The sequence below is a fragment of the Rhincodon typus genome, chromosome 8 (assembly GCF_021869965.1).
Source record: "Rhincodon typus isolate 14 chromosome 8, sRhiTyp1.1, whole genome shotgun sequence".
Classification (NCBI taxonomy): Eukaryota; Metazoa; Chordata; class Chondrichthyes; order Orectolobiformes; family Rhincodontidae; genus Rhincodon; species Rhincodon typus.
This window is the reverse complement of record NC_063339.1, coordinates 72,537,903-72,562,149: the sequence shown is the minus strand read 5'-3', so window position 1 is coordinate 72,562,149 and position 24,247 is coordinate 72,537,903. Positions and strand designations below refer to the sequence as shown.

Genomic DNA, 24,247 nt, shown 5'->3' with positions numbered 1-24,247 from the left:
CCCACCCCCATTTCCTACCTACTAACCTCATCCCGCCCCCTTGACCTGTCCGCCCTCCCTGGCCTGACCTATCTCCTCCCTACCTCCCCACATACACTCACCTTTACTGGCTCCATCCCCGCCTCTTTGACCTGTCTGTTTCCTCTCCACCTATCTTCTCCTCTATCCATCTTCTATCTGCCTCCCCCTCTCTCCCTATTTATTTCAGAATCCCCTTCCCCTCCCCCTTTTCTGAAGAAGGGTCTAAGCCCGAAACGTCAGCCTTCCTGCTCCTATGATGCTGCTTGGCCTGCTGTGTTCATCCAGCTCTACACCTTGTTATCTCAGGATTTTTCGTTCTAGTTTTTTTAGTAGCAGTTGCTGCTGGGACCTTGAAGCTGGATGTAGAAGCTGTTTTTCCTCTTTTTATTACAGCCAGAAGCTGGGGGTCTTTTTTTTCCTGCTGCCAGAATTGCATGTGAGACAATCTAATTTAATGAATCTGCTTTTGCCAAGGGTGTGTTTATGGAACGTTACTATATTGGAACAGTTACTGTTTAGTAGTTAAATAATTTGTTACTACGTTACGTTTTCCAGTTGAGTTGTTATTGCAATTTCATCTTTCTTTTGTTGTATTTTATCTATAGTGTATGAATAAAGTGTGTTTTGCTTCAAATCTGGTAGTTTGACCAATTGAATTGCATCCAGAATACAATGTTGGACACTTGCCTTTAAAATATGAAAAAGTTAGGGTCTAGGCTATCTTCTTCATATATTTTGAGGACGTTTGGTCTCATCCATAAGAGATTGATATCCAATCTACCATTTTATTATTTAATCCTTCCACCACTGGCACAGATGACTGCAGTTTGTACCTTTAACAAGATGTATCATATTGAATCTGTACATCTTTCCTACACACCTACGATGCGTGGTAAGAGTCAGGCTGTTTTCTGGTCAGCAAGAACCATGTGGTTACTGCAGCATAATAACATCCCCACATTTAAAAGAAGACTCCACATGCAGTTTCTGCTCTGGACCAAGCATCACTCTCATTCCAAAAGGGCTGCCAAACGCATAACAACATACCCAGCAGTAACTCCCCGAAGCCTCCTTTGGCTGCACATTCCAAATCCATCATCTTGCTCACTGAAAAGATCAAGGGCTGCTGATGCATTGGAATACCACCGCCTCAAGGACAGACACTTTCTTGATTTGGAACTGTGTGATTGCTCCTACAATGTCACTCTGTCAAAATGCTGCAACTACCTTGTGAGCAGCCGTTGACATCAAGGACATATTTCACAGAGTGTGGCACCAAGCAGCCTTTCTAGAATTCAAGTCAGTTGCAAGAAGGTAGCTCACCATCACCTTTTTAAAGGCAATTAGGGAAGGACAATAAACACTGTCCTTGACAGCCACACGCAAGATATTCCATAACCTGTGAATGAAATTAAAGTCCAATTTCTGACTCAATTAACATTATCAAAATCCCACACAGTTTGGAAGTCAAGATTCTCCCATTCAATTGAATTCCACAGAAATTTCTCATGCATTTATATTACTCCCCTTCCACTCTAAATTTGTTTTTATCCCTTTACTCATTACAATAATAAGATGATTTTATTTTGTGCCTTTAGGGTGGCAGAAGTATGTACTGTATTTCATCAACGTGTAAACAGCTGATGATGAATGTGAAATGAAAGGAGCGGGAATTAGGAGGGTTGACAAGGTCCTTGGCCAACGAGTTGGGTTTTACACAGGGGAGGGAGGTGGAGGACACACTTATGCAAGATAGGATACAGACCAGGAGAGCACTGAAACGCATGTAAGAATGTTACAGTACAGGCAGGCAGAAGCTGTAGGAATTCACATTGGTCCTGTACTTGTCTACAGCATTTGGCCCATGCCCTTCTGGTTCATTGCCTTGTAAACTCTCTCAATCCTGTCTCTCCTTGCTGAAGTCATACCTCAACCAAGCATCTGCAAACTACTGTTATACTAAAGCACTTCAGTGGTTTGGCAGTTTAACGAAAGAGGCTGTTTGCCTAAACAAGATGTTGGTTATTGCAGGACAGAAAGTAGGTACAAGTTACAATGGTCTAATAAATATTGTTAGTAAGATAGATCAATCTCGTTCAAGATACAGAGTGGTTTTCCCACCCTAGACCATCATTATACTGGGTAGTGCTTAATGCCATCCTCAGCATTAAGACTTATAGATCCTAACAACTTACACAACAATCCCTGACTGCTTCTGAGAGTCTGGTAGTTCGGTGTGTTAATGCACCTTGGCTGCAAACCATGAGGCTACCACGGTAAAGAAGTAAAGGTCATTTTGACTGAGCATTGTACTGTGATCCAAAATGTTTACCTTCTACACGAGAGCAATACAAGTAGGAGCTCAAATAGGCCATTTGCTCCTAAGAGGCTGCTTTGCCATTCAGTAAGATCCTGAGTCCAAGTTCTGAGGAAGGGTCATGCCAGATTCAAAACATTAACTCTTTCTCTCTCCACTGATGTTGCCAGACCTGCCGAGTTTCTCCAGCATTCTCTGTGTTTGCTTCAGGTTTCTAGCATCTGCAGCTTTTTGCTCTTACCCGAGTCCATGCCAGCTGAAAATGGGGTCGACCCCAACGCTGTTGGCACCAAGCAATTAAGCCAACTGGCCACCGCAAGGAGTCTGAGTTGCTGTGGCAACAAACACTTTTACATGCACGGAGCTACAGACAGTGATGGTAGAGGCTCCAATTTCTTTCTGCCTCATAGTTGATCAGGAATCTCCCTCAGACCTGTCTACCATTGTTGTATGTTGGAAGGAAACTAACACTGATATTCAACCTATTGGGCTGCATTGAGAACGCACCTTCTTAAGCCTGAACAGGACTGGAAGGGACGTATCCAGTTTTGCTACAAAACCTCCTGGCATCCAATGCCCTGTAGTAAGGCTTCTTTCCATTCTGAAAACTGAGGCATTTGCAGCTAAGTGCACTATGCAAAAGTGCAAATCGAAATGAATACTAATTTGTACATTGGCGTACACAGCGTAGGTTTTGACTCTGAAGTTGTCCAAGAGTCTGAAGCAGGTATTTAGAATCTGAATTTTATCTCAGATTGTCCTGGTCCAGAGGGTTCAATGCATTGTGGTAATGAGAATCTTGAGATTGTGCTGAGCATCCATTTTAAAGTTACAATTCACCAGGAAGAAACATCTGTTCCTGCACCTACACACACATAACACCGATGCTGGGGAAATATAAGCACTAGTGCTGTTTGGCAACTGTGTAGGTGTATTTAAAGAAAAAAAGAAAATAAAGGAGAAAAAGAAAATAAAGGCAAAACAGAAAGAAAAGGAAAAAGAAACATCTGCTGCCAAAAAAAAATCAGAAATGAAGTAGCAATTAATTCAGCACCTTGTTGAACTCAATGGCCCTATTATGTAATTAAGTAATGATAGATGTGGTCTGTCTCTGAGAAATGGGGTTGGCAGATCAGTCTGAAGGACAAAACTGCTGCTACTACCCTTCACGGTAGCATTGAAAAAGAGAAAGCTCTGAAATTAACGTTGGAAAAGGATTTTGCCTCTTGCGATGCTAAACTGTAAGAACAAGCAAATGTGTGGCATACCTGCCAAACAGCGACTTCTCAAGCCAACATTTTAACCTCAGAGGTCTGTAACCAGGACCAACTTGAAGGGGAATTATTCTCATCATCAACATGTGCTTTTCTTTCCTTCTACCATGTTCCTCTATTTGAACACTTAATGAAAGGAGGAAAGGACCACCTTCAGCATGCATTTTAAAAGGAATAACCTCACCATTAGCACTTTCTCAAACTACATTTCTCCATTGTGCTTACCCCCTTTTACGCTCAGTTTCACTTAGAAACATTCAGCCCACTGTCCATGCTAGTATTTCTGCATTGGGCACTAGTATAAGATGGTGGTGAAGCAGCAGCACTGTGATTGGATTCCTGGCCTGGGGCTCATCCGCTTCCATCTGCTTTCTTTATTTCTTTTTTATCATAGAATCGTAGAATCCGTCCAGTGTGGAAACAGGCCGTTCAGCCCAAGAAGTTCTCACCAATCCTCCAAACAGCATCCCACCCAGACTCACCCTATCCCTGTAACCCTGCATTAACAGAAATGTACACATCCCTCAACACTATGGGGCAATTTCCCCTGGCCAATCCACCCAAGCTGCCCATCTTTGGATTGTGGGAGGAAACCGGAGCATCCAGAGGAAACCCCACACAGACACAGGAAGAATGTACAAACTCCACATAGTCACCCAAGGCTGAAATTGAACCTAGGTCCCTGGTGCTTTCAGGCAGTAGTGCTAATCACTTGCGATCTTTTCTTTGCTCTTTTCTATTTTTCCGCTCTTTAAAAGCCTTTCCCAGTATCCTCGGCAGGGCGAGACCAGGCCCGGTTTCCCCAGAAAGCGCGGCAGCAATGGTAACACAGGCAGCTCCCCCTGGTGATCAGAGATGGCACTGGCATCAACAAAGCCAATCAGTGGAGCATGCCCCAGGAGGAGGCTGACTGAACCTCCAGGCTAGGGTTGGCCCAAATAGACATGAGTTTAAAATGTGGACTTTTGTCATTTTCTTTTGGATAAGAACTCTACGATCTTGATGATTTTTTCTTTTCCTTTTGGCTCTGTTTTTCTTATTTCTTCTCTTGCTCATGTTTTAAAAATTCTGATCTTGTATTTTAAGATGACGCCATAGAACGCGCCACTGTACACTTTTCACTGTACCCCTGTACTTGAGTACACATGACAATAAAATCGAATTCTAATTCTCCACAACAGCCTCCTCCCACCCTATTTGATTTAACCCTTTCAACAGATCCTTACATTCATTTCTCTCTTGTACTTAATTAGCTTCTCAATAAATACATCATATCACTCTCATTAACTACACCACATGGCAGCAAACTCCACATTCTCAATAGTCTGTGCTTCAAGTTTCTTCTAAATGCCTTTTTCTCATCTGGGGATCTTGCAACATTATGATACAGTCTTCAACAGGGAATAGAGCTGTATGTGTGTATTAACATCAGAAGAAGCTGGTTAACTGCTGAATACCTGGTCGATAGTAAAGGTTTATTCTATTCCTCAGGCTCATACTCGTAATGACTGAACAAGAGGTGAGCAAGGGAGGATAAAATGTGCAGATTGAAAGGCTGACCCGCAGTAAGAGCAGTGGCAGAGTGGGGTCATAATGGGACATCAGTGCACTGAAAGCATTGAAAAGTATTTCTAATCTTTAAGGTTCAAGTTAAAATGTGTGTTCAGGTCTCCCGTTTTATTTTTTTAAACATCATTTTCATTAAAATAACTTTTTAAGCATAAAGATGATTCTGGTGTAAAAAGTTAATTAAAATAAATTCTAAAGATCAAAGATTACTCAACTGTAAAGAGCAGGGAGACTGGAATAGTTAATTATTAATTTTGACAGATGGTAGTGATGAAAGGGCGGTGATGAGTTGCTGCTGCGGCATTGTGGGAGCTGCTGGATGCCAAGCTTCTTCAGGGAGAAAACATCGATAGCGAGTGTTCGCAGCTCTAGGGGCTTCGGATCCCAATTGGGGAGCTAGAGTCCCAGCTGCAGATGTTGTGCCATGTCAAGAAGGGGGAAAGTTACCTGCACACTTTACTCTAGTAGGCAATTACACCCCTCAGATTACATCATTAAAATTCAGCCTGTGATCAGGGACAAGAGAATGTGGCTGTCGGTAAGGCATTTATGGGGACCTGGAGGTAGCGTCAACCCCTGCAATATCCAACATCAAGCTAAGTGGAACAGAGTGGGACTACAGGTAGAACAAACAAACTGACCACAGTACTGTGAGAAGCAACGGCCTAGTAGTATTATTGCTAGACTATTAATTCAAAAACTCAGCTAATGTTCTGGGGACCCAGGTCCAATGGTGGAATTTGAATTCAATAAGAAAAAAAATCTGGAATTAAGAATCTACTGATGATTGTGAAACCATTGCTGATTGTTGGAAAACCCCATCTGGTTCAAAAATGTCCTTCAGGGAAGGAAATCTGCCATCTTTACCTGGTCTGGCCTACATGTGACTCCAGACCCACAGCAAATGGTCTGGCCTACATGTGACTCCAGACCCACAGCAATGTGGTTGGCTCTCAAGTGCCCTCTGAAATGGTGCAGCAAGCCATTCAGTTGTACCAAACACTACTGAGGTATAGGGAGCCATTCAAGTGGAGGGAGGACATAGGAATGTAGATTTAGATAGAAGACTATAAAATTGGGGGAAATAGATACTGCTCCCTGCAGCCCCATCTCCTTGGGGTTAGAAAGGAGCACAGAGTGTGAAAGGAGGGGTCCAGTAGTGTTTATCCACATTAGCACCAACAACTAGAAAGGAGATTTTGCTGACAGATTCTGAACAGTTAGAAGCTAAATTAGGTGTTAAACTTTTGAATTTTTACCTGAGCCATAGGTAATTAATGTCAAGGGGTTAAATGCATGGCTTAAAGATGGATGTAGATGGAATGGTTTCAGTTTGTGCGGCACTGGCACTAGTGGGGGGGGTAGAATGGGGCTTTTCTGGTGGAACAGACTTCACTCGAACTATACTGGGACGAGTGTCCTGGTGAAGCAGATAACCAGAATTGTAGGCAGGGATTTAAAGTTAACACCGAAGAAGGGCCTTGGCCCGAAATGTCAGCTTTCCTGCACCCCTGATGCTGCTTGGCCTGCTGTGTTCATCCAGCTCTACATCTTGTTATATCAGAGGAAGTGTGGGGTGGGGGGAGGTGGAATTTGTGAAGAGTGGAATTACAACACAAAAGGATATGGCAGCATTTAGAGGGAAGCTATTTGGATAACGATAACCACAGTAAGACTGAAATGCAGAGCGAATGTGAATGCAAAACATAAACAATAGCAAACAAGGTCAAAAGGGGAAAAAATGGTAGGAAAGCAGCATTATTTACTTGAATGTGTGCAATATTCAGAACAAAATAAATGAATTCATGACACAGATACAGGTTAATGATTCTAGAGCCATTACAGAGACAGTTGCAAAGAGATCAAAGCTAGGGACTAAATATTCAGGGGTGTGTGACTTTTCAAAAGGCCAGGTAGGAAGGAAAGGGTAACATTGTTTGTATGGGACAGACAGCATGAACCATCTTGGATTAGTAGATGTAGAATCCATAAAGGTGGCAGAAAGAAATAAAAAGGGGATGAGAATACTGGTAGAAGTCTATAGATCCCCTAGCTCTGTGGAATAAATCAGGATAATGAGGGGATGCAGAAAAGACAGTACGTTAATTATGGGGGGCTTCAATCTTCATGCAGATTGAGATAGTCATATGGGCAGATGTAGCCATGAGGAGGAATTCAGAAAGCATGCTCAGAAGTTTCCCCGAACCAGACTTAAAGCTATTTTGGATCTGATAGTGTGTCAGCAGGCAGATTTATTAAATAGTCTCAGAGCAAATTATCCCTTTGAAAACAGTGGCCATAACAGGGTAGATTTTAGTATTCAGTTTGAGAGTACAGAAACAATTGTGCTAAACTGAAACAACGGTAATTAAAAGCCAATAACGGAAGAGTGAGCTGGACTGGACTGGGACAACAGCTTAGCAGAAAAGACAGCTGAGGCATATGGCAGATGTTTAAGAAAATAGTTTGTGACTCTCAGCAAATATATATCTTAGTGAGGAAAAAGGATTCCAGGAAGGCAAAAATGAACTATGGTTAACTCAGGAAGATAAGGATAGCATCAAATTCAAAGAAAACAAAAAGTGGCAAGCATTAGTGGTAAGCCAGAGAACCGGCAAAGTTTAAGAAAAAAAAACAAAAGATGGCCAAGAAAATAATAAAGAAGAAAATAATAAACTTTGAGGGTGTATTTGCAATTAATATCAAGAAGGACAGCAGGAGCTTCTTTAAAATAGAAGAGAAGAGAGACCAGAGTGAAAATAGACCCATAAACGATGAGGCAGGGAAAATAATAATGGGGAACCAGAAAATGGCACAGGAGCTGAATAATACTTTGTGAAAGTTTTCACAACATAAAACACTAACAGCATGCTAAAAATACTAAAGAGTCAAGGAGCAAATGTTGGGGAAGAAATAGATATCATAACTCTCATAAGAGCAAAAGTACTAGGGAAACTAATGGAGCTAAAGACCGGTAAATCCCCTGGGCCTGATTGGATGCATTATAGGATTTTGAAGGAAGTAGCTGCAGAGATAATAGGATATACTGGTAGTAATCTTCTAAGAATTCTTCCAAGAAATCTGGAAATGTGCCAGGCAATTGGAAAACTGCCAATGTAACACCCTTATTCACAAAAGAAGGGAGACATTAAAAAAACACAGAAAACTTTAGGCCAATTAGCTTATCGTCTATTATTGGGAAAATGTTAGAGTCTATTAGAAAGAATATCACAGCATAGCATTTAGAAAATTAAATTATAATTAAGCAGAATCAGCAAGGCTTCATGAAAGGGAAATCACACCTGACAAATTTATTAATATTCTTTAAGGAGGTGACAAACGGGTTAGATAAAGAGGAGGTAGTAGACGTTTTTGTATTTGGTTTTCCAAAAGCTGTTTGATAAGGGTCGGGTTGCTTAATAAGGGAAGAGTCCATGGTTTTGAACGTAGTACATTAACATGGATAGAGGATTGTCTAACTAATAGAAGATAGAGAGTTGGGATAAAGGGGGCCATTTGCAGGAAGGCACCCTGTAAGTAGTGCCATAGGGGTCGGTGTTGGCACCACTCTCATTTACAATACAACTTGGATAAAGAAAGTGAATTACTGTTGCCAAGCTTGCAGATGTCACTAAAGTAGGTTGGAAGGCAAGTGGTGAGGATGAAACAAAGCATCTGAAGAGAAATAAGGACAGGTTAAGTGAGTGGGTGTGCACAAAAACTTGGCAGATTACATATACTGTGGGAAAATGCCAGCTTATGCAAGAAGAATTGAGAAGCTGGATATTATTTCAATGGATGTAGATCACAGAAAATTGCAGCAAAAAGGGATTTGGGGGTTCGTATCCCAGAAAGCAAAAACAGACATTACATGGATAAGGGGGAAATCAAATGGCACGTTGGCCTTTATTTCAAAGGGAAAGTAAGGATGCCTTGCCAAAGCTATACAAGGCACTAGTCAGACAACAGCTGGAATAATGTGAGTCACTTTGGTCACCTTATCTAAGGAAAGGTATACCAATGTTTGGTGCAGTCAGGAGATGTTCACTAGATTGACCTGGATATGGTGGGATTTATATATGAGGACGGTTTGAGTGCGTTGGGCTTGTACTCATTAGAGTTTTGAAGAACGAGAGGAGACCCTATTGAAACATCCAAGGTTCTTTGGGGCATTGACTGGGAGATGCTGAAAAGTTGTCTCTGCCCCTGTCAGAGCGTTTAAAACTAGGAAGCATAATCGTAGAGGAAGAGACACCCAGTTCAGACAGAGATCAGGAGGATTTTTTTTCTCTCAGATGACAGTGAATCCGTGAAATTCTTACCCAAACAAGGGGTGTAGCGTTTGGGTTGTTAAGTATATTCAAGGCCCAGGACAACAGATTTTTAAATCAGTATAAGGGAATCAAGGATTATGGGAAAAGGTAGGTAAGTAGAGTTGAGGATTATCAAATTGGCCATGATCTCATTGAATGGCAGAATAGATTTAATGGGCGGGAGGGCCTATTTCTGCTTCTACATCTTATGGTTATTGTCTTATGGGACCAGTAACAAGAGCCGGTCTGTATGTCACTTCCAACTAGGAACATTTTCTAAGCATCAATCGTTGCCTCTACAAGTCTACATATTGAGCAGTAGCTTAAGATTGCACAGAGATTTTTAAAAAGAATCACATTCAGGTTTGTTCATTAGGTAAAAGAGTTGGCTATTGCCCATTGCACAGTTCAATTAATAATGGCTGATCTTCACCGTATCTCCATTTTCCTGCCTTTGCTCTCCATGCCCCATTACCCTAACCTAACCAAAACTTACTGATTTCAGTCATGAAGGCTACAGTTGGCTTCCCCAACATCCACATCACTATGGAGGGGGATGTGTCCAGTTTTCCACCACTTTCTGCGAGAGGTTGTAGACTTGCTCACCGAGCCAGTGTGTTTGATTGCAGACGTTTTGTCACCCTGCTAGGTAATATCATCAGTGCGCCTCCGGTGAAGTGTTGGTGTTCTGTCCCGCTTGTTATTTATACGCCTCGGTTTGCTGGGGTGGTTGGCATCACTTCCGGTTCTGTTTTTCAGTGGTTTGTATATCGGTTCCAGGTCAGTGTGTTTGTTGATGGAATTCCGGTTGGAACATCAGGCCTCCAGGAATTCCCTGGCCGGTCTCTGGCTTGTGCTATTATGGATGTGTTGTCCTAGTTGAATTCGTGTCCTTCTTTCTCTGTGTGTACTGAGACCGGTGAGAATTGGTTGTGTCTCTTGGTGGCTAATTGGTGTTCAACTATCCTTATTGTCAGTTTTCTTCCACTTTGGCCTATGTGAGGTTCCTCACAGTCCTTGCGTGGTATTTTGTATATTACATTAGTTTTATTGGTTTGGGTATGGGATCCTTTACATTTGTCAATAGCTGTTGTAGGGTTGTTGCTGGTGTAATTAAGTATCTGTCTGTATGGGGTCTGTAAGAATTCCTCAACATCATCAAGGACACCAGAATAGAAGTGGATGAGATAATGGTATCCTTCGATGTAACAGCACTATACATCCATAAACACCGCCCGAGCCAAAGAGACAATTTCCACACTGCTGGTAGGCACCCCACGACACCAACAGTATCAACAAGGACAGCACCCTGAAACTGCTGGATCTGTGCCTCACAACCCACTTCACTTCAATGGCCATATAGTCAAACAAATCGACGGAACACCAATGGGATCCCCGATATCAGGACAGATAGCAGAAGCGGTAATGCCAAGATTAGAATGGACAGTGCTCCCCACTGCACAACCCAAACTCTGGGTCCGCTATGTAGATGGCGCCTTCATGATTGTCAAATGCACAAGACTAGAAGAAACTCACCGACACATAAACAACATCCCCACCGGAATAAAATTCACAAAAGGAGAACAATAACTGACTGCCGTCCCTAGACATAATTGTGAAACATAAGAACAACGGGGAACCCCAGACTAGCGTATACAGAAAGACCACACGTAAGGACTAGATAATTAATTACACCAGCAACCACCCCAACACCCATAAATGGAGCTGCATCAGGACATTATTCAAATAAGCCACAACACACTGCAGTAACCCAGAACTGCACAAAGCAGAACAGGAGCACCTATATGGAGTTTTTAAAAGGAATGGATACCCAAAAAGCACAACCCACTCTTATTGCCTCAACAGACCACAACAAGACGACACAACACGGCCAGACTAGTCACCCTAACGTACATCACAGACATATCAGAGATGACCACAAGACTACTCAGACCCCTAGGTATCAGGGTAGCCCACAAACCAACACCCACCCTGCGACAGCTACTGACGAACGTAAAGGATCCCATTCCCACAACCAAAAACACTAACGTAATATACAAAATACCATGCAAGGACTGTGAGTAACATCACATAGGCCAAAGTGGAAGAAAACTGACAATAAGGAAACACAACCACCAACTAGCCACCAAGAGACAATACCAGTTCTCACTGGTCTCAATACACACGGAAAAAGAAGGAGACGAATTCAACTGGGACAACACATCCATAATAGCACAAGCCAAACAGAGACATGCCAGGGAATTCCTCGAGGCCTGGCATTCCAACCCGAACTCCATCAACAAACACATTGAACTGGACCCGATATACAAATCACAGAAAAACAGAACCAGAAGTAATGCCAACCACCCCAGCAAACTGAGGCATATAAATAACAGGCGGGACAGAACACTAACGCTTCACCGGAGGCGCACTGACGATGTTACCTCGCAGGGTGACAAAACATCTGCACTCAAACACGCCGGCTTGGTGAGATTGTTTACAATCTCATCCACAACCCGAGCCATAAATCTTCCCAAAAACTTTAACTTTCTGCAAGAATAAGTGCTTTTTGATCTCACTCCTAAGTTTATAAGAGAATTCCCTATTTCTTTTTCCAGATTTCCCCACCAGACAAAATAGTTTATTTTCTGGATAAAGGACATAATAGGTTTAAAAGATAATCAATTTAAAAATCTTTGTCAGAACATCCACAACTTCCTGAATTCGTTGGAAAATTACCCTTGCACCATAATGCCAAACCAACAACTCCCAGCTCATCCCACCCTCACTTGAGATATATGCTTTGAGTGATGGATTTAACTTAGGATCCATTAGTGGAATTCAAAAGAGCACATCTATCATTTGACCACTGAACCTCTTAATTGCTTCAAAACACATCCCTCCCCCTTGAATAAGGCATTAAGATTGACCGTTAATATATTACACTGGGACCATAATTATAAAACTTAATGCTTGGTACAAATTGATATTTTTGGAAATATGTTTCTATGAGCTCTGACCCACTAAATCATAGAGTCATAGATACTTACAACATGGAAACAGACCCTTTGGTCCAACCAGATACCCTAAATTGATGTAGTCCCATTTGCCAGCATTTGGCCCATATCCCTCTAAACCCTTCCTATTCATACACCCATCCAGATTCCTTTTAAATGTTCTAATTGTACCAGCCTCCACCAATTCCTCTGGCAGCTCATTCTATACACAAACTACCCTCTGCGTGAAAAAGTTGCCCCTTAGGTCCCTTTTAAATCTTTCCCCTCTCACCTTAAACTTATGCCCTCTCGGTTTGGATTCCCCTACCCTGGGAAAAAAAACCTTGACTATTCATCCTATCCATGCACCTCATGACTTTATAAACCTCTATCAGCCTCCAACACTGCAGGGAAAATAGTCCCAGCCTATTCAGCCCCTCCCTATAGCTCAAACTCTCCAACCCTGGCAACATCCTTGTAAATCTTTATTTTTTCATTCACGGGATGAGGGCATCGCTGGCTAGGCAGTATTTATCGCCCATCCCTGATTGCCCAGAGGACAGTTAAGAGTCAACCACATTGCTGTGGGTCTGGAGTCACATGTACGCCAGACCTGGTAAGGATAGCAGTTTCCTTCCCCAAAGGACATTAGTGAACCAGATGGGTGCATCCCCGACAATTGACAATGGATTCATGGTCATCATTAGACTCTTAATTCCAGATATTTATTGAATTCAAATTCCATCATCTGTGGTGGGATTTGAACCCAGGTCCCCAGAATGTTATCGGGGTCTCTGGATTAACAGTCCAGCAATAATACCATTAAACCATCGCCTTCCCCTCTTTTCTGAACCCTTTCCAAGGGCGACCAGAATTGAATGCAGTATTCCAAAAGTGGCCTGACTAATGTCCTGTACAGTCGCAATGTGTCCTCCCAACTCAATGCACCGACCCAATAAAGGCAAGCACACCAAACGCCTTCTTCCCTACCCTATCTAACTATAACTCCGCTTTCAAGGAACTATGAACCTGCGCTCCAGGTCTCTTTGCTTGCTTTTCCCTTGCTTTATGCCTGGGTCTTTTACAGACTAATGATTGACCATTATTAGGAAAACAACTTCATTATCCTTGCATCAGCCAATTACCAGAACGATAGAAGGCCAACTAAATGGATCTTGGCCTCTGGTTTTCTAACCTTTCCCATAATCCTTTATTTTAAATGTATACTTTAAGTAACAGAAGAACTCAGCTGCCTGGGACTTCAATAGATTTTTGTCACACTCTCTGCTTCAGCTGTGGCTTACTCTACATTGGAGAATGCAAACAGGATGACCACTTTGCAGAACACCTCCTGTCTATGCACAAGCATGACCTTAACCTTCCTGTAGCCAGTCAGTTTAACACATCGTCCTGCTCACATGTCCACCTGTCTGTACTCAGTGTGCTGCAGTGTTCAGCTGCTGTAAACACATCTTATGACAAATTACATTGCCGAATGTAAGAACAGTGCCCTCTTTATAAAGTAAGAGAGGTATTGATTTTTATTATTAAATCAATGGGACTGAAATATTAAAGTGGACATTCTGCCAAGTTCACTTGACAGTTCATGCAAGAACGGAATTTTGTTGCAAAACGCCCTGCAGGGAGGGGAATAACTGGACAGAAAGTTCAACTGAGCCTTTCCTGATCTCGAGTTGTAACTTTGGCTGAAAATTGACAGGAGCCTGAGGGGGTCACTGATGAGGTCACACCAAAAAATTGGGAGGGTCTCTGACAGGAACTCTACCCAATCCATTGTTGTGCTGATGGCAAGACAACACAACTTATTTAAGGACAGAAGGTAGCCATTGGGTTTATGAATCTGTTCGATTATTCTGTTTTATCTTGGCACTTATGTCCCCTTAATCTCAGCTGTCTGGCTCCTCCCTACCTCTTTTAACCTCTTTATCCAGTTAACATCCATTAAAGGTGAGGCACTTTGGAAGAAGAAACAAGATGAGGGAGTATTTAATGGATGGCAGGACACTGAGTAGCTTAGAGGAACAGACAGATCTTGGGGTAATTATTCACTCCTCGGCAGAGGATAGTTAAGGAATAGGATAATTAAGAAGGCATATGGGGCACTTGCTTTCATCAGTCGTGGCATAGAGTATAAGAGCAAGAAGGTAACGTTGGTGTTGTGCAGAGCATTGGTCAGGCCGCAGCTGGAGTACTGTGTGCATTTCTAGTTACTTCACTACAGGAAGAATGTGATAACACTAGAGGGGCTTCAGAGGAGGCTCCCCATGATATTGGAGCAAATTACTGCAGATGTTGGAATCTGTACTAAAAACAAAAAATGCTGGAGATCACAGCAGGTCAGGCAGCATCCATGGAGAGAGAGCAAGTTAATGCTTTGAGTCGAGGTGACTCTTCATCAGAGCTGAAGTGAAGTGTGGAGGGGGCAGCATTGGTGGGGATTAGCTGGGGGAGAAAGGATGTTGATAGTTCAGATTAAGTGATCGGAATGTGAGAATGGCAGAACAATGGTGTGTCTACCTGCCAGACTGGAAAGGACAGTCAGTCCCACTGGAGTGGGGGTCAGGAGAGAGGATATGGTGACAAAGAACATAACAAGCAAAGCTGAAAGAAATAATAGGAATGGGTTCACAATTTGAAGGTGTTGAACTCAATATTAAGTCCAGAAGATTGTAAAGTGCCTAATTTGAAAATGAGATGTTGTTCCTCCAGTTTGTGCTGTGATTCACTGGAACACTGCAGCACACTGAGTACAGACAGGTGGACATGTGAGCAGGACGAGGTGTTAAACTGACTGGCTACAGGAAGGTTAAGGTCATGCTTGTGCACAGACAGGAGGTGTTCTGCAAAGTGGTCATCCTGTCTGCATTCTCCAATGTAGAGTAAGCCACATTGGGTGCAGTGAATACAGAAGGTGGAGGGGCTACAGGTGAAATGCTGCTTCACCTGGATAGACTGTTCAGGCCTTTGGATAGTGAGCATAAATGCTGGCCCCTTCACACTTCACTTCAGCTCTAATGAAGAGTCATCGAGACTCAAAACGTCAGCTTGCTCTCTCTCCATGGATGCTGTCGACCTGTGTGATCTCCAGCATTTGCTGTTTTCCCCCAGGACGTTTCCTGGAATACAGAAATTGAGCCATAAGGAGAGACTAAATAGGCTTGGATTGTTTTCTTTAGAGCAGAGAAGACTGAGGTTGGGGGGGAGGAACATGATCCAGGGGAATAAGATTATGAGGGGTATGGACACGGTGAATAGAGAGCAGCTGTTCCCCTTGGTGGAGGGGTCAATCCCGAGAGGGCATAGTTTTAGGGTAAGGGGCAGGAGTTTCAGAAGGGCTTTAGGAAAAAACATGTTTTCACTCAGCGGGTGGTGGGAAGCTGGAATGCACAGCCTGGGAAGGTAGTGGTGGCTGGAAACCTTACAACCTTTAAAAGATATGTGGATGAGCATTCAAAATATCATAAAATTCAAGGAAATGGGACATGTGCAGGAAGTTGGGATTAGCGCATTTTTAGTGATAGTTATGCCGGTGCAGACTCGATGGGCTGAAGGGCCTTTTCTGCGCTGTATGAATCTAAGTATCTCCACGTTCTCAGAACTATGACATTATCACAGCAAACACTCAGCTGATGTGGCTTCTTCCATTCGAGATTTCAAAGTGTATTGGTCCTGGCTCCTTTGGGCAATATTTTTGTTCATCCTGGTATTCCTTGCTACCTGTGATACTACGCTGGACAGATATTAATCCAAGAAACATTGCAAAGAATTTACATCACTGAGCCAGGCTATTTAACTGAACTGGTTAACGCACCCATAAGCGTGCTGCACCCTTCCTGTCAGTTCTGATTTCACCTCTTTAATGTTTTGCACCTTTAATATAACACCATTCTAAAACATGGAGGTCAAAGGTATGTCTTGTGCTCCAAATATGGTTCGGTACAAATTCAACATTACTATGATATGGTAAGTGTCCAGAATTTATGAAGGTTTCAAGATTATATCAAAGGCATTTGATTCTTGTGTTAAAGAGCACCTTTCATGTTTGCAGCTCTTTCTGCTATTCCAGTTAAATGTAGTGTTCAAATTTGGCAAATATTAGTCTATATTTTTGAAATGTCAAGAAACTTAGCCTGTGTTTGAAAAAAAAAGCTCTCTAAACCAAGAATTAGGAAATGATTAAAATATTTCAGAGAAGGTTTGCTGGATTAACTCAAAGATGAAAGGCTTGTTTTAGGTGGAGAGATTGAGCAGTTTAGGCATTTATTTACTCGAGTTTAGAAGGATGAGAGGAGATCTACTTGAAACATATAAGATGCTAAAGAGGACTGACAAAGCAGACACAGAAAAGTTGTTTCTCCTTGTTGGAAATTTAGAACAAGAGGTGATAGTTTTGACCGAAGAGGCGGCAGATTTAAAACAAAGATGAGGAGGAATTGCTTCTCTCAAAGGTCATAAATCTGTGGAATTTGTTGCCACAGAGTGCAGTGGATGCTGGGACACTGAATAAATTGAAGGAAGAGACAGACAGATTTTTAATTAATAATGGGTTGAAGGGTCATGGGGACTGGGCAGGAGAGTGGAGTTGAGGCCAAGATGAGATCAGCCACGATCATATTAAATGGCACAGCAGGCTCGAGGGGCTGAATGGCCTACTCCTGCTCTTAATTCTGATACAATTATGGCTTTACAATTATTTCAGATGAGATTAGGAATTAAGCTGAGCCATTTGTCAGGTCAAACACAGAACCCTGAAGCTCATTGAAAAGTGGTCCTTGAGCTGATTCAACGACATATCTGGTGTGAATCATCGTTGCCGATCAGGCTTCCAAACAGCACAACTATTTTTAGATCAATGAATTCGCTGGTCTCTTCCACCATTACTCTGATGGAAAGTCAGTGTAAACATTAGAGAAACAACGTAAGTGGCTTATTTTGTAGATGCAGCAGCTTGGAATAACAGCATTGAAATGAATGGCATAATACTGGAAGGGTTCAGAAAATAAACAGATACCGTATTCGCTAAGGTGTGAGTCACAGGGTGAATTGTGTGAAGTTTAAATCTTCTTATAGGAGGAGGTCATTCATACACTCAGTCAACTTAGTCATGGCTTATCTGAATCCTAACTCCAGCTACTTGTATTGGTTCTGTGACACACAATACCCAGACTCAACAAAAGTCTATCAATCTCAGTTTTGACACTTGCAGTTGACCCCATCTCGACAGCCTTTTAAAACGAGAGGAGAGAATTCCAGATTTCAGCTATGCTTTGTATGATGCACTGCACCTGGCTTCACCCCCAAACAATCCTCCAGTTCTCAAGGTAGCACCCTTAATTACTCAAGGGCCTTTTGCTGTTATTTTATAACCGTAAGGTTAAGCCCTTTGTTCTGTGGCCAGATACAACAGGACGAACAGGGAAACTACAGCAGCAAGAATCCTTCTCGCTGTCACTTTTAACTAATGAGGTGAGCTTTTTTCCACACATTTACCACCGCTAGCACGAGATGTGCAAGAGGAGAACTGGGCCACAGGAACAACGTAAGGATTACCCAGGGGTGCAAGGGAATTGAAACAAATTCACAGTTCACCTATTGCTTTGGAGCCGGAGTTGACAATCAAGCATTAAAGCCTGTTCCACCATTTCAATTGGAATACAACTAATCTGTACCTCAATCCCAGTTTACCCTGTTTGGCTCCCTATCCTTGATAACCCTTGAACAACAATAACCTCAGTTTTACTATTTTCGATTCATCTCCTTTTAAGGAAGAGGATTCCATTACGCTGTGTGAAGAGGCGTTCGCCTGAAACAAACAGGTTTGAAGTTTAAGGCTCCGTCCCTCCCCCTTGTTCTGGACACCAATAATGGAAATGGTGTCCACCTATCTACTCTATCATGTTAAACACTTCAAACTGATTGCCCCCTTAATCTTCAACACTCCTCCTACACTTATTCTGTTAAAGTCTGCCACACAAGCAGGCCAGTGCTAAGTGATTATGAATGATCCAAAGGTGCTGGAAGATCTGGGAAGAAAGGTGGTTGTGAAATCCACTCTCAGTGACCCCTCGGAATAAGTTATGGGAGGATAACCACAGTTTGGAACGGGCATGAGGAAACAAAGTGGATATATCCAGGCAGCATCCAAAGCCCAAAGAGCCATTAGACATGTCGCCAAGAGATTCTGTTTGAGATTGTCGAGTTCCCCGAACACAATCAGAATAAATACTTGCTTTAATAGAACACTTGCACATCCTGAGGACGTCTCAAAATGTCGAATGCAGTGTCTTTGACATGTAGTTGCTGTAGGAAATGCAGCAGCCAAATTGCGCAAAGTGAGATCCCAGAAACAGCAATGTGTAATGACGAGACAATCTATGTGTATGTTGTTGATTGAAAGATAAATATCGACCACAACACCAGAGAGAACTCTGTGAAAATACTGCTGTGAAATCATTTACATTCACCCAAGAGAGCAGTGTGATGAAACAGGGGTTGTCAAACATATTGGTTTCCTGCCATTTTCATTGTCCACCTTGCCTGCACTCTAACCTCTCTATTCTCAACCTCCTGCAATGTTGCAATGAAGTTGAACATAATCGCAAGGCACAGCACCTCAACTTTCAAGAAATGGCCCGACAGCTTCTGGACTCAATACCGATAATTTAAGACAATAATTTAAGGCAATTCCTTCCTGCAGCCTTTCCATTTTGTTTTCTCTGTTGCTTTGGACTGTGTTTGTTTCTTTCCTGTTTGATTTTGGATGGCAGCTGATTCTACTATTCACACCTCCCCTAAGCACATCCTGTGACTCTCTTACATGCACTGCTCCCACTCTTCTTGAGCTTTTACCTCATCTTTCCTGCCTTCTATCCTTACGACAGGCCTTCATTTTCGTACTTTTTCTCACCCTCCCACTTTTACTTGCTTCAAGCAGATTGCATCTCCACTTTCTCCCAGTTCTGATGAGACAGCATCAATCTGCGACATTAACTCCATTCCTCTTTCTCTCCAATCTGCTGGGTATTTCAGATGGTCCCTGTTTTTATTTCTGATACCCAGCTTCTGCAGCATTTTGCTTTTCGAGTCATAGAGTTGTGCAGCACAGAAACAGACCCTTCAGTCCAACTCATCCATACCGACCAGGTATCCTAAATTAATCTAGTCTCATCTGCCAGCATTTGGCCCATATCCCTCTCAACCCTTCCTATTCATTTACCTATCCAGAGTCCTTTTAAATGTTGCAATTGTACCTGCCTCACCATTTCCTCTGTCAGTTATTCCATAATGCACCATCCTCTGCGTGAAAAAGTTGCCCCTTTTTAAATCTTTCCCCTCTCACCTTAAACCTATGCCCTCTAGTTCCTTGGGGACTGTGACAGAAAGGCATTAGTAAAGGAAAGTCGGTGGGTGTGATAAGACCTTTGTATCAAAGAGACGTTGATACGAACAATAAGGTGGGAGCCAGCAGGACTAATACATGGATCTGAAATTGACTGACCAACAGAACTCGGGGGGGTGGGGGTTGGTTGCACAGGGATTATCATCAGCATGGAAGAACGTGAACCCGGGGCCTCCCACAAAACTGTCTATTTTGGGGACTCCTTTCACTTAATATCTTCACCTCTACAGTTGGAAGTAACAAACAGTTTTTAAACTGATGGAATTGATGCTAAGCAAATGAAGATGTGGGTCTGCAATCCGTTGCCTGCAAGTGCGATGGGAACAGGTTTGATTGAGGCATTCGAGAGTTATTAGAAGATTGTTCAAATAGAAGCAACGTGCAGGGTCATGGGGGAAAAAGGCAGGAGTTTGGCGCTAAGTCAAAATGCTGAAACAGCGCATGCAGACACGAGGGCCTTATACAAATCTGCGACTCTGTCGTTTGAAGGTAGCAGCAGTCAAAGCTGCGCAGGGTAGGCAAAGGGAAGATTTCAATATATTTGTGACCTGCGCAGGAGGACACACATGAACCTCCCTGTAGAGAAATGCAAAGAGCTTCACATGGGAGCAGAACAAAACCTATTGGAGCCTGAAGGCTGTAAATTGAACTTTGCGTAGCGATGCTCGGTAGCAGCGAGTGAAGCAAGTCAGAGATCAATACTGAATGAAGATAGCCTAGTAATCCTGTCGCTATTATTGGTGTAACAGCACTTAGAATTCTTTGCACAGTTCTGCCTGCCACTCTACAAACAAAAATATCAATGCTGGAGAAAGGGTGCAGAGGAGAGCAACCAGGACAATTGAGCGATGGGAGTACACGAAATGATTATTTAAATTGGGCACATTCTCACCGGAAAAGGAGGTGATATCATTGCTGTTTATGGAATTCAATAAAGGATAGATAATGTCAACCATGACAAGCTATTTCAGTTTGCCCAGCACAGCAGAACGAAACAACATCAGAAATAGGGAGGTGCTGCAGAACATTTTGGCTTTTAGTGCTTGCTGCGCTGTTCGAAAAGGTCACCGCTGCCTCAACTTCCCCTTTCTGAAGCAGGAGTTGTTCAAAGTTGGAGAGATTAGTTGAATAAGACAGTAGCGAATCTATGGGAGATCCTCCCTGGGAGAAAGCAGAGCCAGGTAATATTGATTCAGCCAAATAAATCCTACACCTCTTCAAGAAAATAATTGGGCTGAATTTTCCCACACGTATCGTCACTCCAGCCCCTCGTCTTTACAAAAGAAGGGAGAAGTTTCCTGGGCAACTTAGTTAGAGTATGCTATTTCAGGATTCTGCAGAGTCCCCATATGCATCTCCAATCTACAATGGAATAACAACTTCTGGCCATTGGAAAATCCAGGCCAGTATTTTGCGACAAAGCATCCAAGTGATTTGAGACACGTGGTATGTGTAGAGTCATAGAGTCATACAGCACGGAAACAGACCCTTCAGTCCAACCAGTCCATGCTGACCATAATCCCAAATTAAACTAGTTCCATCTGCCCGCTCCTGACCCATGTCCCTCCAATCTTTCCTATTCATGTACTTATCTAAATGCCTTTTAAATATTGTAACTGTACCCACATCCACCAGTTTCTCTGGAAATTCATTCCACACACGAACCATTCTATGTAAAAAAAAAACTGCCCCCATGCCTATTTTAAATCTTTCTCCTGTCACCTTAAAAATATGCCCACTAGTCTTGAAATTTCCCCCCACCCTAGGGAAATGACACCTGCCATTCACCTTAACTATACCCGTCATGATTTTATAAACCTCTATAAGGTCACCCCTCAGCCTCCTACACTCCGGTGAAAGAAGTATATTCCAGCCTATCCAGTCTCTCCTTATAACTCAAACCTCCATTCCCAGTAACATCCTGGTAAAATGCAAAAAAAAAATGTAAAAATGTAAAACCTAACATGCTTGAGAGGAGCAGAAGACTTTGGAACTATAAATCCCAGCGTTTTCAACCACTGGGATTTTCTTTACCTTATGTCAGGGTTTGTGGCAGATTAACCAATGGCAACTGATTCTATAATACATCAACAATTCCAAGTCTTGCGTAGGAACCTTATTACCAAATTCTTCAGGGTGAGCTAGATGTACTTTGGTCTTTTGCCACCTAACAAAAGGATGTTTCTAACAATATAAAGCTAATAATCCTACTTTCCCACATTTGCCACAGGAATCAAAGGTGATCTTTGATAGGACCTTGTTATTGTACTATTCCAAAAAGGAAGGCAATCTAAGAACAGGAAAAACAGAGGAATAGTTTTACTTTCTTCGGACATGACTTCTTCTGCAGCACAGGAGAGGATACAATATTACTAGTTCTCTTTGTAATGGAATTTACTGCAACTATGTTGCAATCTACAGTACATCTAAAGGGCAAGAGACTGCCTGCATATAAAATACACTTCAGTAAGGAGCTTGGTATAGAGGGTTGGATTTTTAAGGGTACATTGTACTGTTAGTGCCTTCTCAAGAGAGGGCATCCAACTTCGTAACGATTTGTAATCCCCCTGTTTGGACAGGTTACGACAACTCCACAGCAAGTGGGACTTGAACCTGGACCTTCTGCCCCAGGGGTATGGACGTTACCACCACGCCACAAGATAGCTTAACACACACCCTTCTTCGTCCACAGACAATCAGCCAACATCCTTTTTTGTAAGCCTGTATATGACCATCAGCCTTAGGGAAGGGAACTCACTTTCAGGAACCATCTAAAAACAGGCAATTATACCATGAGGACCCTGGGTCTGACCATCAATACCACTTCTGAAAAATAAATAGCTATTAGAAAAGGGCCGATTAATACTTAAAAAAAATCCTTTGACACCATTCAGAAACACTTCACGCTGGGGCGAACTATCGAACACTGTTTAAATTACATTATTGACTAAATGCTGGCAGATTTAGGGACTGAATTTCTACTGATAACCTAGCACAATCTTACAGGTCGCTCAGTACGCTTCCCACCCCGTGTGTTAATGTTGCTCTCTGTCACTAACCCCTCCCAATACACCATCAGATCCAGCTTTCAGGAATGGGAAGAAGTATTGATCTGATTGTGTGCTGATCAAAGTGCATCACAGTCAAGCTCAGCACCAATAAATCTGTACACCTTAAAACCAGCTAGAGGCAAACAGGTTGATATTTTATTTGATGTAGTTTAGTAGTGTTTTGTTGTCTGAGAGCTCGTTATGCCTGAATGTTGAATCCCACAACTACTTGCACATTCTTCAAACTGAATGATACATGCATTTATTGACGGTGCAGAGGTTATTTTAAACTCTTGATACCACGTTGTGCAGTGAATGGGCACTTAAGGGCTCAAGTCGTAGCTGCGACAGAGAGGTGTAATAACATCTCCGAACAGGTTGCTTAAACGAAAATCTCAGTCACACTGCGTATGGCGGAGTGTTGCAGAGTGAGCAGTAATGGACTATTTAATAGCAAGCAGCAGGAACATCTCACAGAGTACTGTGTAACACATTCCTAACTACCGTTTCTGTGCACAGTTAGCAATCCCCAAACCCTCTGCTCCTGGCATATAACTGGTCTCTTTCACCGGCTGTTACACAGGAGTTTGTTTTTTTTTTAAATTAAACTTCTTTGCATCAAATTTATTTGCATTAAATAGATTTTTGGGGAGGTTTAAACTATTCTGACCTGCAATACTTAGGCTTGTGGTAACATTTCTCTCTATCCCCCTACCCCCACAAAGCGACTCACTGCTGCCACCTCCTGTGGGTGTTAACCAACCCAACTTTTTCTTTCTAAAATTAAAGATTTCAGTTGGATCTGTGACATTCTGCAGCGGAAGCGCTCAGTTTTCTTTCCTCTTTATCGATCGAATTCAATCCGAATCTCGCCCTGTGGGGGTTAGGGGCAATGCCCCCAGGAGGCCATTCCGCCCCCTTGTTGCTAGCAGTCCCCCGGGAGTGAGCTAGGCCAGCGGCTGCTCAAAAGAGGGATAGGCACGTCTGGAAATAAAGCGACACTTTCTGGCAAGAGATGGCAAAAAGAAAGAAAAAAACTCTTTTTCACATCGACTTCACGCTTCCCCCCAGCCCACCCCCAATTTTGGGATAAAAGTGGCTGGGAGAGTTTCCCTATTAACCCCAGAAGCTGTCCCTTCTAGAGTTTCTCTGCATATCCACACCATTATTTGTGTGTCTGTGTACCCTCAAACCTGATTTAAATTGTTAAAATCTCCGTTGGACTAGACTTTATATATATATATATACACACACACATATATATAAATTAAACTCAAGGGTAACCCC

The 24,247-nt window shown here is 42.5% G+C and overlaps 1 protein-coding gene across 1 annotated transcript in view; it reads right to left on the bottom strand.

Moving 5' to 3' along the window:
- LOC109931593 (transmembrane protein 121) overlaps positions 1-24,247 on the bottom strand; it is an 83,082-nt gene that overhangs the window by 58,204 nt on the left and 631 nt on the right. The window lies entirely within an intron of this gene.